The 14,705-nt window shown below is 39.3% G+C and overlaps 1 protein-coding gene and 1 long non-coding RNA gene across 10 annotated transcripts in view; one reads left to right on the top strand and one right to left on the bottom strand.

The window, feature by feature from the left end:
• Positions 1 to 14,705, top strand: part of LOC129724144 (uncharacterized) — a 292,991-nt gene that overhangs the window by 229,743 nt on the left and 48,543 nt on the right. The window lies entirely within an intron of this gene.
• On the bottom strand, positions 13,763 to 14,345 carry LOC129724150 (uncharacterized). The gene is made up of 2 exons (XR_008727877.1): positions 14,182 to 14,345; positions 13,763 to 14,121 (listed from the first exon to the last, which is right to left on the bottom strand). It is a non-coding gene; the product is annotated as an uncharacterized LOC129724150 (long non-coding RNA).

Below are 14,705 nucleotides of genomic sequence, written 5' to 3'. Positions count from 1 at the left end.
CACTTTTTTCTCGGGTGACATATTTTACGAGACTTTGTTTGCCCATCGGATGCCGTTCCGCAGCTCAATACTGCATACGTCGAACGGTAGTCGTGGCCTCGTGCCAGAATGTATTTATAGAAATGTAGAAACAACAAAAACTCGTGCGACGAGGGTCCTGATTCACTTTTTTTTATAGCCGTTAGCATATTGATAGTTTTTCCCGGCAGCTTTCCCGGTTCTCATCTGGGCATGATTTCCTCATTAGGAGGGCATTACAGACGTTAGTGGCCCGATTCGACGACAATGACAAGTTTCCACTGTTCTACTCTCCAGATTCGGCTCAAGGGCATATGCACGGGGACCCAGTTTCCAAAAGTGTCTCGCACACAGACACATGGAGTTTTAGCACGGGAGTGTGAAATTAGTGCACCGGGTATTTCCCTTCCTTTTCCGCGCGCGACACTTGAGCTGTTAATTTTCCTAGAAGTATTTTAATGAACGCTCCGAGATCGGGCAGCTCAAAGTGTTTGTGTTATGGCTGCTAGTCATCATATTTGTTCATCTGCGACACACGCTGGATGCTGCTAGGGCTCTGGCTCGGGCTAAGGGACGGTTCGCCACTTCAAAACACGGAAAAGCGGGAGCAACAATCGCGCGCGGGGTGCGAGTTAAATTGATGTTCAAGGCTAATGAGGTGAGCGGTAATGATTTGTAGCGAAAAAGGGATGCGTGTTTGTTTTTTCATCCATCTTCCGCAGATGGTTTCGATAAAAATTTGTCAGTTCTGTACAGCAGCAGCAGCAATAGTGACAGTTGGCTTGAAGAGAATTCGGTTGGCGGTGAATTGGTTCACAATTTATCACTATTTTTATTAATGGATGCGACTTCTCATTCTTTGAATTCTTCTTAAGTTTAATTTCCCACAAGAAGGATTTTTAAAGTTTCAGCAAACAAAGTAAAACCTTCCGCTGCAAACGTGAACTATGTAAACCAATCAAATTTAATGTTAATGCTCCAACACAGAATAACATTGCAGCCATTGCAGTGCTTCAATTGGTTGGAAACTCACCCCTTTAAAATATTCCAAGAACAATAATTTTAAATATAACAAAGCAAAGAGAAAAAAAACGATTCTCGCGTTCTCCCCTCGCCTTTTCATTGGTTATGTAATACAACCCCTTCCAAATAACGTCTATATCAACAAGTTCAATCCTAAGCAAAACACAAAAACACCCCTCTTTCAACGAACCGCTTTTGATGGATATAAAAAACGCGCTGTTTTTAGTTCTCACGCCACTCACGTCACCTCCCGTCAAATAAATTACCCAATAACAACACCGGAATCGTTTACACCTCACACTAGAAATTAGAAACTCATCATATAAAAAACAACCCCTCGGTATTAATTTCGTGCAGCGTGGAAAAAAGCAACAACAAAAAAACAACAAATCAACTGATTAACCCCACTTGACACACAGAGAGGCCGATTTTCCACTCCTCTAATAAACCACCGATCAACAACCCAAAAATTGCGTAATGAAAAAAGTAAACCCCTGCGTCGATCTTGGGACTGGGAAAAAAACAACGAAAAAAAAAATTTCGAAACTAAAAAAACTCCCCTACCAAAAATCTAAAACGCATCAGTCGAACTACGAAAAACCTACTCCGAGGGGAACGAAATCTGATGCTGGCTGCCTGCCGGCGTTTAACTTCCTCTCGGAGGGTCGTACTCTCTCGCTGGCTGGAAGCAAACCGCACTCCCTGATCCGGGTGGTGCCGAAATCAGATGCTAGGTTATAAAAAAAATCGGAAAGAATAGAAATACGAGAAAAAAAAACTCGGTACGGCACATGTGTTTTGGCTTTTGTATCTATGATCGGTTCAGTTCGATCGACACACGTTGTTTTTTCCTCGCTGCTGTAAACCGAAGGATCAGGTATGCAACTCGATTATTGCTATTGTTATCGGGTGCGTTCCAGTGGAACGTCCGGAACAGGTGAGGATTTTTGGTTTTTTATGTCGATTTCTACGAAATCAGTGGGCTTAAGTTACAAGCTGAAATGTTATGAACTTCTAGAAATTGTTGAGCGTATTTTCATTGATAAAGTAAGAGGCGGGTATAGTGAAAATATTGCTCTACTTGGGATAACAACACCAAAAGAATGCGATAAAGCATAAATATCCATGGTTTTATCGGTCAATTTTGAATACATAACTAGAAATAGTTCTATTTTTATATTTAATGTCTCTACTTTTTTATTCTTTTAGCCGTTGTACAAGTTTGGGCTCAAGCTCTCAGACTTTTGTAACCTATTAAGAGTTTATTGATCACTGAACAAGGAATTTTCATTCAATTTAGGAGAACCAAGACCTCCATGTTTTGGAAAATGGATGATATACTTTAATGAATTATCCAATACACAAGAATACACCCTGCTTAAAAAATCAAATATTACACGCCGTTCGGAACATGATACATAATCTGGAAAGATTCTCAGCAATTTGAAAAATAGGGCAATTGACTACTTCGTCAGGTCGTACGTATTATCTGCCGGTTCGGTTCAATCTGATTATCGGCCTTCATTTCACCTAAAAACAGCAATGAAAATCGCTTGAACTCACTCATGTTTTCCATAGTCAGTCCGATTAAATACAGATCGAAGAAAACCTCAAGGTCTGAGAGGCCTGGACCCGACGATTAGGTTTAATAACGGAAGGAGTTCTGGGGCGTCGAATTCACACATCAGCAGTTTAGCGATGGATACAGCTCTTAAAGCGTTCCTACTTCTGTTTAGAGTTTTGGTTTTTAATAGGTGGCATCTGTTTTCATATAGTTGTAGGTTAACTGAGTTGGACTAAGCAAGACGTCTAAGTGCGTATCTGATGAATCTGTGTTGTACAGCTTCTTTTCTGGATCTCCAAATTTGTAAATGAGTGCTCCATACGACAAAGGCCGTGTCAAAAACGGAGCGTACTAACGAGTAGTAGAGAGCTCGCGAGCAATTCGGATCACTTAAGTCCTCGGCCATACGCATAATGTATAACCCTAAGTTACGGTTAGCTTTCGATGGCCAGAGTAGTGGTTCTGGAAAGAAAAACTTTGCTTCAAGTTCTACTCCTAGATCTTTAACCACATTAACTTTTTCAAGAGGGATACCTTAGATTTTATAATCAAACAAGATTGGAATGTTAATTCGAGTGAAACTAATAATAAAGCATGTGGCAACACTTATCGTGAGGTTATTCATGCGGCATCATTCTGCAAACTGGTCGACGACAATCTGCAATTGCTTGCAGTCTTCTAAGCACCGTACTCGTACAGCAAGAAATATTTTCAAATCGTCAGTATATAGCAATTTAAACTTAGGAGAAATTACAAAGCGAACATCGTTAAAAAAGATTAGGAAAAGCAACGGCCCCAACTTGGTTCCTTGTGGAACTGTGGAATTTTTTTACCTCTAATTTTCTAATTTAATATTTCAAAAAAAAGAGGCTCCCACAAAAATGTTTGCTCCGGGCTCTCCAGCACCAAAACCGGCTCTGTCCCGTGCACAGAGATGTAATGCTGCGGTAAATCGTAATGTAGCATTTATCTCCTTTTTTGTAGACTGGGAAGGTATATGATTTCTTCCAAGATTCAGGGACTCAATCTATAAGAGTGACATATTCCAAATATTTTGTAATGGCTTGCATAACCTTTCCCGTGGTATCCAGTCCGGGCTTCAGAAGACCTTATCGGCTTATTGATAGTTGACTAAACTTGGAGAAATACTTACCTGCTATACCTTCATGGCGACAGGTCTTCTCCTAGTCTTCTCCAATCGCCTCCAACACCCGCCGATCTTGCGTCCTTATCCAAATCACACATCCATCGAATCGCCGACCTCTGTCGGGCTCTCTACAGAATAATACCTACGCTGGTCGTTCCTCCGACAATTGTGCCACGTGTCTGACCCACTGTAGCTTGCCGTACTTTATCAGCTTGATAATTCTCGCATGCTGGTATGCTTGGTACATCTCGTAGTTCATTCTCCAGTTTTCCGTCAAGTATTGAAAGCAGGATCCTTCGCTCGAAGACTCGAAGTGCTCGCCGGTCGGCCTTCTTCATCGAGCAACACTCATCGCCGTAGAATACCACCGGGAGAATCTCTGTAGAGTGCAAATTCAGTGCGGATATTCATACTGCGGGATCTCAGCTGGCTACGTAAACCACAAAAGGTCCTGTTTGTAGCTGTTATCCGTCGCTTCACTTCGCAGCTGGTGTCTTTGTCACACGTTACGAGAGTAACAAGTTACATAAATTCGTCGACTGCTTCAAAGATACCCGCTTCTATCACAATCTCAGTACAAAGACTCGACGAATTTCCACGCTTTCCACAAGCTTGTTGTTTTGGTAGTCCAATTCTCGCTGCACAAATGCCTCTTCCACTGCTCTGCGGTTAATCCTATCCCGACGATATCTATATCATCCGCAAAGCCAAGGAGCATATGAAACTTTGAGATAACAGTACTGATTCATTGCACGTCAGCTCTCCGTACTGCACCCTTCAAAGCAATGTTGAACAAACAGTTCACGAACGGGTCCGAAACAACGCCCGCTATCCTGAAGCACTCATGAAAAATCGTCGAATAAGCTCAATCAGTTTCGTTGGGAAACCTTGTTCAAGCATCGTATGTCGCCTTGAAGTCTATGAACAGATAATGACTGCAAGACTATTATTCTGAACTTGTCAAGGATTTGACGCAAGGTGAACATTCAACGGCCTCAATCTATTAAACAGGATGAGGGTGAGAATCTTTTATGCGGAATTGAGAAGAGTTATGTCTCGTTAATTACTGCAATCGAATCGGTCGCCCTTGTTATAGACTGGGCAAATGGGTCCATCCATCCAGTCCGCTGGTAGTTTGTCTTTGGCCCAAACATTCAAGATGAGGCGATGAATTGTACGCAACAGTTGCTCAGTCCCGGCTTTATAAAGTTCGGTTGAGTCCTTTCCATTTGCTTTGTGGTTTTTCACCTCTCTACCAGCTTCCCTAACCTCATCTAAGCTTGGAGAGTCCACAGCCCATCCATCCTCCTCAATTTCTCCTATTTCTGTCGAAGGCTCTATCCTCTTTACCGTTCAGCAAATGCTGTTGTCATCGCATGGCCACGGGTGTGTCATCGGTTATCAGGTTCCCTCCCTTGTCGTTACAAATGGCCTGCCATGCTTGGCACCGTCCGGTTCTCGATTCCGTTTACCACTTTCTACAAATTTCTCGTGTCGAGCAGGGAGAAGCAAGCCTCCACCTCCTCAAGAGATTGCGTTAATGGAGTCTCTTTTTGATCGCTCTAGCCACTCGAAAACCTACCTCATCTGGCGAGTCACAAGATTTGTTGCCAGCAACGTGCGAGCACGGGCCTGGTTTTTCTCGTCCGTCTTCTCTACACACTACGCATTGGACCATTGGTTCCAATCGCCATGATCAACACCTCTCGCGACTGCGAATTGCTGACCGTACCGTGACTGAGTCTCCACTGCACACTGGGCCAGAAATGGAATCTAGCGGAACGAAATTAATAGCGCTCTCAGGGTTTGACCAATCGGTTTCCAGTCTTCTGCAAAGTTTCTCAGTATAGTTGGGGGTTCATTTTGGATGTTTGAATTAGTTCGGAATTTAGCCGCAAAGGTGGCGTTGCGATGCCAACTTCTTTCTCTTACACGCTAGAGCTTTGCCGTATTCGACAAAGTTGTAGATCTTTAAATTCCATGAAATTTTACAGAAAATACAAAATTACTAACTCTTCGAGTTTCAGAGATCTACGAGTTTTTATAAATTTTGTCTGAATTTCACGTTTTATTGTGATAATTTAATGATGATTTAAACAAAATTTCTGTCTCTTAATTTTTTTTTGGAAATTTACGAATGTTACTTTGATTGTTACGTAGCCAAATCCAAAAGCAACGGATCTACTCTCAATAAGCCTAGCTTTACTAACGAAAACTCGACGCCTACTTAAACCGAAAACGTATGCTGATTCAGAAAATTGCATATACTTTGGTGATTTTAATGTTCCGAATCTCAAAACTATTACAAAAATCGTGAAACTCAAACAAATTCTTCAAAAACTCGTAAATTTCCAAAAAAAAATTGAGACAGAAATTTTGTTTCTTCTAAGAAGTTACATAAAATTTTCTAATCTAAAACTTTGTCGAAAACTGCAGAGCTCTAGCGTGTACGAATAAAAAGTTGGTATAGAAGCGCCATCTCTGCGGCCAAATCGCGAACTGAACTGAGCGTCAAGTTGAAGTTCTTATTACACTGAGAAACTTTGCTGAAGACTGCATATAGGTTGGATAGAGTATCAAAGTACTGGACCGTGTATTCCATGCAATAAATACATAGCAATTGTATTTTTACATGAAACCTATGGTTATATTCAAACTGAAATATCACAAAAACATAAAAAAAAACCTCTTTCAAAATTTCAGAAAATGAAGATATTTTGATGGACAATTTTTAGAAAAAATCATAGTTTGCTAATACTTGCTATCCGCTGAGATATCTACTTCACAAAATTATGTATTTTTTTCAAATTTTGTGTAATATTTACACTTAAGTACTTCAAAAACTTCTGCACCTGGAAGAAAACGACGTATTTATTCAATTTCTATCGAGAAAAATTTTGTAAGAAATTATCTCGAGTGAACTCATAAAATTATCACAATAAAACGTGAAATTCAGACAAAATTTATAAAAACTCGTAGATCTCTGAAACTTGAAGAGTTAGTAATTTTGTATATTCTGTAAAGTTTCATGGAATTTAGAGATCTACAACTTTGTTGAATTCGGCAAAGCTCTAGCGTGTAAGAGAAGGAGGTTGGCATCGCAACGCCACCTTTGCGGCTAAATTCCGAACTAATTCAAACATCCAAAATGAAGCCCTAACTATACCGAGAAACTTTGCAGAAGACTGGAAACCGATTGGTCAAACCCTGAGAGCGCTATTAATTTCGTTCCGCTAGATTCCATTTCTGGCCCAGTGTGCACTGTTCGTTCAGGTCTCTAACCAATTCGCTCATCAACTTTCTGAGTGTACTCAGCAGTTACTCCGTCAGCTGACAACCTGTGGATATCCAACCGTTCCTTCTCGAAGTGCTCGGCTTGTATTCGTTGGCCAGCCGGGCGCGAATCGTTACTACCACGAGATGATGGTCTCAGTCGACGTTTCTGCTTCGCAAGGACCACATGACATCTGAAAAATGCCGACCCATAACCAGAACATGGTCGATACAAGAGCAGGCTTCGCCATTGGGGTGTTACCACGTGTGTTTCCGGATATCTTTTCGTGCAAAGCATGTGCTGTGCTACAGATTGCCAATCCTCTGGCTGCGGCGAAGTTCACCAACCTCAGGCCATTATCATTACTGGTAGCATGGAGGCTGTGTCCACCAATAATGGGACGGAAGCAGTTGAAGTCCGTCAATGAAAATAATTTTAAAAAATTTTTGCATATGTTTTTGAAAGAATAAAAATATTATCTACAACTTTGCCGAAAACAATATACCGAGCAACGGTATTTTTTCCATTGTTAAGAAACGCGGCACTCATCGCGCGCCCGTGGCGTCAGTTGATTTCAATACTGGCACAACTCAAATTTCATAGTTTCGAGAAAAACGCGTTTGAAAATTTGGGTCAATAATTTCTTTTTTTTATTTCAGTGAAAAATTTGAATGTTAGGACATCCCATTTTTACTAAATTTGTTTGGGTCTATCATATGCATGAAAAAAGCAAGTTATAAGAGTTGTAACCTCATTTTTTCGTCTTTTTAGGGATATTTTAGATTTGTGCAATTAAGGCATATATACTAATATTTCTGGAATTCTTTTGAATTTTCCTACGTGTCTTTGTGAGATGAAACTTTATAGTATTTGGCTTTAATGGCTTTTGCTTTGGCTTTGCCATTAATAACTCAAAACTGCAATATTTTCAGTAGTGCCAGTAATGAATTCAACCGACGATGTCATGACATCTCTGGTAACCTCAATGATTATTTTGCTACACCATCTCTGTGTCAGGCCAAAGAATTCTTAGGTAACTTAGTATCTGAACTTGTTTAGATTTTTTTCTTTTGGAAAACGGTGGTACTGATTATTATTATTTTCGTTTATTTGTCGATAAATTCTTTTCGTGGGTATTTATTTTGTGACGGTTTAAAATACTTTGCACAATTCTTGAAATTGGAGCACTAGGTATCAATGAGAATTCGTCGAATTTGTTCAACTTTATCAGCGAATTTACGGTAGCAAATTCAAATTATTTATGTCACTGGCTTAGCTTAGCTAAGCTTAGTTCTGACTGTACATATCAATAGTTGCTACTCCGTGATGGGTCCGAGCCATTCAAGATGCACAATGAATCAACTGAAAGAACGACTGGGAGTGGTAATTCCTTCTCACTGTGCATCATTCAATGACCCGATTTTTATAGACCAATAACGGCGCCGGCCACGTCTTTGCAGTAAGGTGGGGATATCGTCGGTTTCATACAACACCGGCACAACTCAAAATTTTTCATTTTGCAGATGATGATTTTGTTTTATTCCACAAAGACTTGTTTCAAAATTTACAAAAAAAACTGAGCTATAAGCTGATGCGTCTTTGGATTTCAAATCAAAATATACTCCAAAGATAGTAAAAATAGATTTGAACTTGCTCATGGTTAATTTTAAACTCCAACTTTTCAATTCCGTTTCTCTTGAAGCTAGGAATTTCGAGCTGTGCCAGTGACGCACGAAACCTACAATAGGGAAGAAATGTTAGAATGTAGTCTTTGTTTTGTTAGAGACCGAGTATACCCCTGCATCCCTACAAAGACCACGGAAAGGAATTTTTGTTAGTGGGGTGGGTTTTTGATCAGGAATTACTTTGATAAGTGATATGACCATAATTTAATTGGATTAAAAAAACAGTATAGATATGATCATATACATATAATGTGAGATTAATAAAGATGAATTCTTAAATATAATAAAAAAAGATTTCGGTTGAAACGCAAAAGATTTATAAAAAATAGATTCGAAAAACATATGGTAATTATCCGTCATGTTGTGCTAAAATAGAATAGATGAACATATATTAGACATTTCAATAGTAGTTATTGTGCTGCCTTTGGCGACTGAAAACAATTATTGAAATAAGTTATTACAATGACATTGCAGCGCAACCATTGACCGTATAAAGTCATCCAAACATTGTAAATATGATCATGTATAATGTGAGATTAATAAAAATGAATTATAAAATACAACAAGAGGTATGTAATGAAGATCTCGGTTGACAGCCTTTCATAACTGAAATTTTCAAATTTTTAACGTGGAAAACGAAAAAAAAAACAATAAAAACGAATTCGAAAAACATATAAAAAGTGTCCGTTATATTGTGTTCCCAAACAAATCGCGAACTAAACTGAGCGTCAAGTTGAAGTTCTTATTACACTGAGAAACTTTGCTGAAGACTGCACATAGGTTGAATAGAGTATCAGAGTACTGGACCGTGTATTCCATGCAATAAATACATAGCAATTGTATTTTTATATGAAACCTATGGTTATATTCAAACTGAAATATCACAAAAACACCAAAAAACACTTCTTTCAAATTTTCATAAAATCGAGATTTTTTGATGGAAATTTTTTAGAAAAAATCATGGTTTGCTAATACTTGCTACCCGCTGAGATATTTACTTCACAAAATTATGTATTTTTTCAAATTTTGTGTATTTTTTCACTCAAGTACTTCAAAAACTTCTGTACTCGGAAGAAAACGACGTAATTAATAAATTTATATCGAGGAAAAAATTGTAAGGAATTATTTCGAAAGTATTCATAAAATTATAACAATAAAACGTGAAGTTCAGACAAAATTTATAAAAACTCGTAGATTTCTGAAACTTGAAGAGTTAGAAATTTTGTGTATTCTGTAAAGTTTCATGGAATTTAGAGATCTACAATTTTGTCGAATACCGCGAAGCTCTAGCAAATAAGGGAAAGAAGTTGGCATCGCAACGCCACCTTTGCGGCTGAATTCCGAACCAATTCAAACATCCAAAATGACGCCCTAACTATACCAAGAAACTTTGTAGAAGATCGGAAACCGATTGGTCAAATCCTAAGAGCGCTATTAATTTCGTTCCGCTAGATTCCATTTCTGGCCCAGTGTGCAATGGTTGTTGTTCTGCTCCTTTCAGCGGCTGAAAAATGAAATAGGTAATTACAAAAACATTGCAGCGCTTGCACAGACGTGTCGCTCTTTTTTACGACTGTTCATCGCATAAAGTCATCTAAACAGATCATCCACACGTTCACGCATCCACCACAACCACGAACGTTATCGGCGAAAAGTGGAGAAATCGGAGCACCGTGACCTACGATTCACAGGGTGAGCGAAACAGAAACCATTTTACGAGACGTTTCAGATTTGAATTTATGAATAGTATTTGCACAGAAAATATGGAATAGCAAATACTGTGCGTCCGCAACAATATGAGTGGAAAATATAAGCAGAATATGAGTGAATTATATGCTCAACTTTTGTATGCACACCTCTACGGTCTCTATCCGCTAACAGACGGCGCTGCAAGCATACTTTATTCGTCGGTGTTTTTCGTGCGTCTCGATTGACCGACTCCGAAACAAACAACAAATTTCGAGAATAAAATGTTACTTAGCTTGCTTACAATAGTCTAGTCACTCCTTTTTCCAGTGTTGCGGTAACCAGCAACTATGTAACTTTGAAACTCACTGAATATACTAATTTTATTTGAGGGAAACAGCATAAATTAGTGGAACTTCACGTAGAGAGAAAACACGCACAACACTCAGCGGGCCTTGTTGCCAGTCTTCCACTAATTATTTTATGTCACTAGGGTAAAAAAAACTAGGGTGAAACTGAATTGAATTAAATGAACTAATAAAAACTGCATTTGGTGCAAATATTTACAGCACTGTTACTGAAAACAGTTGCCAGTGCTCTACTAGAATATAAAATCGATATTTTCAGCGAATTCAAAATAACTCACGGAACTACAATTGTTACAATTTGTTTCGGGTGCTGCACACACAGTATTACTTAAAATAACAGGGTGTAGATAAAAGAGAGATGAATTACAATGAGGGCAAGAATTGTTGAAAATTTAAAAAATAATAAAAATTGAGTCGTTGAAATCAATGATCAATGAAGATGACAACGAAGGTTAATAATAATAAATTGATTGTTGTTAGACTTTAGATGACGTCACGTGATGAAAATTCACATTGTTCATTACAACTTTTTTATTTTTGCTGAAGATTATAAAACGCCGTTTCAAAAATAACAAAGTTATTTAAAAAATAAGTACGAGTTTTCATACAAAAGAATTTTCTTCATTGAAACAATCGAATAGACTTTATTAGACTTATGATTTTGTATTCCGTTTTAAGTAGAACAGATGTCCTTTCAGAATATTGAAAAGTTATCTTCGTACTTTTGCATACGAATGAGTTATTGAAAGTTCAATTAACCAATTTATCCCTTTCATTGTGCAAAGAAAAACATACATTTCATCGTAACGGATAAGTATCGATCTGCTGACGCGTACGGTTGTGTACGGTCTTCGGATCAAGTTTTATTTACTATACTTCGTTCTGAAGAGCGAGAACCAAAATCCAATCGGTATGAAACATCGTCATATTGTGCAAACACATTTGCTGGGTTCTGCGTTAAACTTGCGCGTGTTTATTCAGGCACAAAGTCTTCTACTACAGCTGGATAAGAGTCGTGAATTTTTACAGTTTTAAATGACATTGTAAAAAATCAAAGTTTGTTTCAACAAAGCGTTGAAATTTTAGACAGCACAATTTGTAATAATTCATTACGATTTGTGTAACAGTAACTAGATTATTTGAATTTTTCTGTATAGTTGCCATGAACAAATATTTGCTGGTTTGAGTCAAGAGCTTCACAGGGATCTATATATTTCTTCTGAAAACTTAAAAATTTTGCAATTGTTTTTTTTTATCAATAATACATCAGATTTATTGGTCGCTAGATGCTCAAGTGAATATTGGTACGAAACTTAAACAGTTTGTAGAGGGTTTAAGTTAGATCTACCCAAATGTCCAGTGTCTGCTTACCCTCCTTCCATCTCAATGTTGAGTGTTTTCCTAGCGAAAGCTGCATAGTTTTGTGGCAATTGTTGCAAAACTACATAATCATTCATACCCCTTTTGCTCTGCCAAGTCCGTTTCGAATGGAAACCTTTTCATCGCATCAAGACCTACTTTCATCTGTTCTATCCATCTGACACATGGAAGCACCACCGCACCACTCGTTCCGCATCCTGCCAACGCACATACAACAAAAATAAATGCATTTCTATTTTTGCATCCAGCAAAATTCGTAGGTGGGGACGAATGTGGTTACTTTCCCTAGTGCTGCTGCTGCCAAAAATTCGAGCCTTTTATCCATCTATCATTAAAATACACATTGCCCACCTCCTCCTCAGCCTCCTTTGCTGCTTCTCCGAGAGAGAGTCACCCGATGCACTCACCGCTGGTGGTTCCTGCCCAGAAAAAGTGCCACATCATTCCGCACTCGACAACAGATGCACGATTTTTACCCGTCGAAATCAACGATAGGGACGAGACGTTGGCAATGAGGTGCAGAGAAATGCAAAACGGAGGTAAAAAGAATGTGTTTGGTCTTTCGATCATTTTTGTTTTCCCAACTTGCGATCCTCCCTCCTGTCGTTGTCCCGCACCGTCATCATCACAGCCCAGAAGAAGCGAGTTCCGATTGATTCATTACCAACCGTCAGTCGCCGTAATTAATTCGCTGGAATTTTCCTCCCCCAACTTACGATCTGTTTTTTTTTTGGCATGTGCCAGTGATTCCGGTCAAAGAGGGTGCCAAAAAAATGAAGAAGAAAAATATGAATTATGTTCCCCGCTTCGACTCGGTTGTTTACCGTGTGTCGGAAAGCTGACCGTACAGTTTTACGCAATCTTCGCACCGTTAATAGGATTAAAAGTACGGTGCTCTCCATTCGAGCATTGCCGACTTTTTGTAAAAACCGATCCTCTGATCCTGATCCTGGGCTCATTATCCTTCGGACACGCTTGTTGAGCAAGCGTGGCTCTTAGGCTAGCCAGGAAAAGCCGTGCGTGCTTCCTAGCGGATCTCTGAAATCGATAATTATGCGTTGCTTGTTGACTGACCCTCCTCGGACGGTGTCTAGGAAAAACGTGCTCGAGAACCGATCGGTTGGAGTCTGATTTGGGACGATTGTAAATTTAGGAAAATAAAAAATGGAATATACGGAACTTAATGAAGAGAGAGACCGAGAAGCAAAGCACAAAAATGTGTCGCAGCTTAATCCTATTCGCTGTGCCACGTTCAGGAGCAATCCTATTAGCGAAGTTGTTGAGAGTTGGCAAAATGTCTCAATCAAGCGAAAAATGTGGCTATTCGACGCTCTAGTCCTAATTGGGATGTATGTTTTTGTTTTGTATGATCCAATACGTGAATTTCTTAACGAGCGTGAGATTTCGAGGCTGTATTGTTGTTGAATTTTTTCTGTAATATAGAATTTTCAAGAACCAGTTGACAATCTGGAAGCTGGCAGCCTGCTCCCAGATTGGTGTTACGGAATTTCATGAATTAAATTATTGTGATAAAGTTGAAACCTGTTATCTGTCGATAAAAATTTGATTAACAGTGAGATTGTGAATTATCATTGGGCAATGTCAACATGGCAAATATACCGGGCTAAATTTGCAGTTTATTACAAAAAAACAGTAAAAACTGAGCCTTCTAATAACCGCTGGTGGAATTCGCCAATGAAGACGATCCAGAGCTACCGGAGGAAGCAGCACCTTGATTTGATCCGGCCGATGACGGTTGAGGGGAGCTCTCGTTCCGTGGTCCGAAAAGATTCAACGGGTCCAGGCTTGAAGGAATGCTGGGAATGAACTGTTGCCACCAGTCTCCACCGGCAGGCTGGTTGTTCGGTTGGAACGGATTCCAGGTGGATGGATTGAAGGGGTCGAAGGGTGCTGCGCTGACCATCGCGACCATGAGGGCCGACAAGATGATGAAAAGTTTCATTCTGTTTCGCTTTCTGGGAAGAACATCAATAACAAATAAAGTGAGATTCTAGTGAAACGGAAGTGTGACTTACCTTTGCTCGATTTAAAGATGCTTTAACGCGTTTTTCAGTTTAATTGAAGCTTTTATACTTGAAAAAATGCGGCGACAATTAATCTAGCAAGTGTTACTTCTCATGAATTATAGCTTATACCGTGTTTACGGTGAGGGTAAATAATATTTGATCTTATACTGTCCAGAACAGTTGAACCAACAAAAGTACGTTTACTGTGTTTATTGTTTGTTCACCGCATTTGCTACGTTTATTCATTAATTCTTGATACTGCCTATTACCTACAACGACGCAATTCGCAATTTTCTAGTTGAAAAAAAAAAATGCTGAAAATGTGAATCCGTATTTTCCTATGAGATTCATACCGCCAATCGACAGACCCCCGGGGCCGGGTGTTCTTCCAGTCCGAGCCCTACTGCAGCTCAAACGAGTTTGATGTGACACCGAAGATTGAACATTGTTGTGCGATTTAGCTTTCTTCGCTTTCGGGCCGAAAGAATCCTTCCATTCTTCGGCTGGGGTTTGTTATCCTCTAGCTGTGTGTA

This window comes from Wyeomyia smithii, chromosome 2 (assembly GCF_029784165.1).
Source record: "Wyeomyia smithii strain HCP4-BCI-WySm-NY-G18 chromosome 2, ASM2978416v1, whole genome shotgun sequence".
Lineage (NCBI taxonomy): Eukaryota > Metazoa > Arthropoda > Insecta > Diptera > Culicidae > Wyeomyia > Wyeomyia smithii.
The sequence above is the reverse complement of the archived record's forward strand: the minus strand, read 5'-3'. Positions and strand labels throughout refer to the sequence as shown.